Here is a 4,561-nt window from a genome sequence, read left to right as displayed (position 1 = left end):
TATTTAATCCATTTGAGTTTATCTTTTATATGGTATGAGAGAGAGGTCTTCTTTCAATCTTTTGTATATCAATTTCCATTTTTGCCAGCACCATCTGTTGAAAAGACTATCTCCTACCCATTCAATATACTTAGGTCCTTTGTCAAAGATCAGTTGGCTGTATGTGGATGGGTTAATTTCTAGATTATCAATTCTTTTCTATTAATCCATGTATCTTTCATTGTACAAGTACCAGGCTGTTTTGACCACTGTAGCCAAGTGGTAAATTTTGAAATCAGGGAGTGAGAGGCTTCCAACTTTGTTCTTCCTAAGCAGTGTTTTACTTATCCAGGGACTCTTTGCTTTCCATATAAAGTTTGTAATTGTTTTGTCCATTTCTCTAAAGAATATTGTTGGAACATAGATTGGGATTATGTTATATGTGTAGATTGCTTTGGATAATATAGACATTTTCATAATATTAAGTCTTCCTAACTAGGAACATGGTACAATTTTTCATTTCTGAAATCTCTTTTGGTTTCTTGTAGCAGTATTTTACAGTTTTACTTGTATAGGTCTTTTGTTTCTCAGGTTAGATTTATTCCTAAATATTCAATCTCTTGGGCAGCTATTGTAAATGGTATTGCTTTCCTAATTTCCTTTTCAGAGCTGTCATAGTTAGTATAGATGAGTCTAACTGATTTTTATATTATGATCTTGTACCCTGCCACTTTGCTGAATCTTCCAATGAGTTCCAGTAGTTTTTTTTTTTTTTTTTTGCTAAGTCTTTAGGGTTTTCTATGTATAGGATCATATCATCTGCAAATAGAACGTTTTACTTCTTTTTTGCCAATTTAGATAACTTTAATACTCTATCTTGCCTTATAGTGCTGGCTAAGACTTCCAAAACAATATTGAATAGGAGTGGTGATAAAGGGCATCTTTGTCTGGTTCCTGTTAGCAAAAGGAAAGCTTTCAGTTTCTCTCCATTAATAGTGATGTTAACTGTTGGTTTTGTATATATGCTCTTAATTATGTTGAGGAATTTGCCTTCAATTCCTACTTTGTTGATTTTTTTTATCAGGAATGGATGTTGGAATTTTACCAATACTTTTTCTGCATCAATCAATATGAATACGTGGACCTTTTCCTTTTTAAAATTTATTTGGTGGATTACATTGATTGTTTTTCTAATACTGAGCCATCTTTGCATCTCTGATATGAATCCCACTTGGTTATGATGTATTATTTTTTTCGATGTGATTATTTTTGTTTTTCTAATATTGAAACATCCTTGCATCTCTGATATGAATCCCACTTGATGTATTATTTTTCCATGTGCTGTTGGATTTTTTTGCTGAGAATTTTTACATCAATTTTCATGAGGGATATTGGTCTATAATTTTCTTTCTTAGAGATGTCCTTCCCTGGTTTTGGTATGAGAGTTATGCTTGCTTCATAACTCTCCAAAGGATGGTGTTTTCCATCCTTTACTATATTCTGGAATAGTTTGAGGAAAATTAGCAAGAACTCTGTTTGGTAAGACTCACCAGTAAAGCCATCTGGACCTGAATATTTTTTATTAGGAGTTCTTTGATGACCTGATCAATTTCTTCTTTTATTACAGGTCTGTTCTGTATCCATCTCCTCTAGATTTTCATATTTGTTTGAGTAAAACTCTTCATAGTATTCTGTTATTATCCTTTTGATTTCCATTGGTTCTGTTGTGATATCAGCCATGTGGTTACTTATGCATGTTATTTGTGTCTTCTTCTTTTCTTTTGTTAGGTTTGCCAGTGGTTTGTCAATTTTATTAATCCATTTGAACAACCAGCTTCTTGTCTGGTTGATTCTTTTTATAGTTTTTCTGTTTTCATTCTCATTTATTTCTGTTCCAATCTATGAATTCTTTTCTTCTGGCGACTGCCTGTTTCTTATTGTTGGAGATGCTGTATTAATTTGTGGATTTGGGTTCTTTCTTCTATTTCGATGTCTGCATTTATTGCTATAAACTGTCCTTTCAGTACTACTTTTGCTGTACCACAAAGATTTAGTATGCTGTGTTTTAATTCTCATTTGTTTCTGAGAATTTTGTTATTTCACCTTTTATTTGTTCTACTGTCCAGTAGCTTTTAAGTATGATGTTATTAAGTTTCCATGTATTTGACTTTATTGCTTTGGTCTTCCTGTTGTTCATTTTTCATTTTATAGCATTGTGATCTGTGAAGATGCTTTGTAGTATTTTGACGTTTGCAAATTTATGGAGGCTTGTTTTGTGGCCTACCATATGATTTATTATAGAGAATGTCCCATGTGCACTGGAAAATAATGTGCATTGTGCAGTTGTTGGGTTGACTGCTCTGTACACATCTAGGAGGTCAATTTGGTTGATTGTCTTGTTTATTTCCACTGTGCCTTTCTCGACTTTCTTTTTGTTAGTTCTATCCTTTTTCAAAAGTGGTGTATTAAATCTCCCACTATTACTGTTGATTTGTCTATTTCTTTTTTCAATTCAATTAGGGTTTGTTTTATATATTTGGGGTTCTTTCACTGGAAGCATAGATATTTGTTGTGGTTATGTTGTTTTGTACAATTGACTCTTTAATCATGAGATAATGTCCTTCTTTATCTCTTCTTCTGGTTTTGTCTCAAAGTTTATTTTATCATACATTAGTATTAGCACTCCAGCTCATTTTTTTACTGCAATTAGCTTTGTATGTTTTTTCCATCCTTTAACATTTAATCTGTTTTTTTCTTTGTGACTAAAGTGTGTCTCTTGCAGACAGCATATTGATGGATCCTGTTTTGTAATCCATTCTGACATTCCCCGTCTTTTAACCGGTACATTTAATCTGTTGACATTCAGTGTAATTATCGATAAATATGAATTAATTGCTGTCATTATTTGTATTTTTTTGTGGTGCTGCTGGTTTCTTTGTCCAGCATACCTTCCTATGCTGAGTTCATGTTTTTTGTGCTCTTTCTCATCAATTTCTTCATAGTTTTAATGTATCCATGTTCTTCTTAGATTTTCATTTTCTTGATATGTTGTGAAATATTAATTTTCATAATGGTTAATCTATATTTTGTTAACTTTCCCCCCAACTTAAAACAGTCTATGTTATCCTGAAATTTACCTGACCGACTCATCGCAAGAATCTCTGTTCCTATATTTATTCCTTCATTCACATTATAATTACTTTTATAATAGACTGACCTCCCAGATCCTCTTAATTTGTTCTTGTACTTTTGTTTCCTACTGGACTCTTCCATCTGTCTATCAAGTTCCAGGTGGTGCTGCCAGGTACATCAATCTTTGGTTGTTGTCTTTTCTTTTTGGTTCTTAGTCCAAAGAACTCCCTTTAAGATGTTTTGAAGCACTGGGTTGTCTTTGACAAAGTCCCTTAGTTTCTGTTTATCCTGGAATATTTTGATTATACTGTCATATTTAATTGACAGCTTTTCTGGGTAGATGATTCTTGGTTGGCATTTTTTTTTTTTTTCCCCCTTTGAGGATTTTATATATGTCTTCTTATTGCTTTCTTGTCTGCATTGTTTCTGCTGAGAGATCAGAGCTTAATCTGATTTGTTTGCCTTTGTAAATAACACTTCTCTTTTCCCTAGCTGCTTTCAGAATTCTGTCTTTGTTTTTTATTTTTGGAGAAGTTGATTATTATATGTCTTGGTGATTGTCTTTTGGCATCTATCCTTCCTGGGTTTCATTCAGCTTGTTGAATTCTCAGAATGTCAGGGAAAATTTTTTCCAGCAGCTCTAAAACTATCTCCTCTGTGGTCTTCTATGATCCTTCTTGTTCTGCAACTCCAAAAACTCTCAGGTTATTCCTTTTCATGTTGTCTCACATGACTCTTAGACTTGATTCAGATTTTTTTCATTCTTTTACCTGCTTAATCTTTTATCTTAGCAGAATTGAGAGATTTGCCTTCCTGCTCTCTAGTTCTGGCTCCTTTGTTCTTTTAGCATATTATCCATTTCTGATATTTTTTTATTATTAATCATTTGGACCTCTTTTTGCAGGCTTTGATTGTTTGCAATGCTGTTTCTATTTTGTTTGATTGTTCCTGTAATACTTTTCTGACTTCTTCCTTTTTTCTCAATCCCTCTGTGGAATATTTGGATGCACCTGGATATCATTTTCCTGAATTCCTTCTCAGGCATTTCCAAAACCTGCCCTCCTTCCAACAAGAAATATAGCTCTATCTCCAGCTCTTTTGTTTCAGCTACTTTCTCTTATTTCTGGACACGTGCTGAGATGCTGTTGCTTTTTCATAATCATTAATTGGATGAATGTCTGCTGGTGTATTATTAAGCTTTCTGATTGCCTCCAGGTAGATTTTTATCAGATGTGCTTCCTTTTTCAGTTTTCTTATTACTCAACTCAGTGTAATTTTAGCAACTGTCAGCTATCTATCTGGTGTATAAATGCACAGATGGTGGGATTTTATATGGTGTGCTTACAGCTTGGTTATATGACTATAATTTCTGTCTCTTCTTGGAAAACAATGGGAGAGAAAGAGCCCCCCCAATGTAAAACAAAGACCAAAATACACAATTGAAAATAAA

Source organism: Chrysochloris asiatica, unplaced genomic scaffold (genome assembly GCF_000296735.1).
Source record: "Chrysochloris asiatica unplaced genomic scaffold, ChrAsi1.0 scaffold00155, whole genome shotgun sequence".
In the NCBI taxonomy this organism is placed as follows: domain Eukaryota; kingdom Metazoa; phylum Chordata; class Mammalia; order Afrosoricida; family Chrysochloridae; genus Chrysochloris; species Chrysochloris asiatica.
This window is presented reverse-complemented; position numbering follows the sequence as displayed.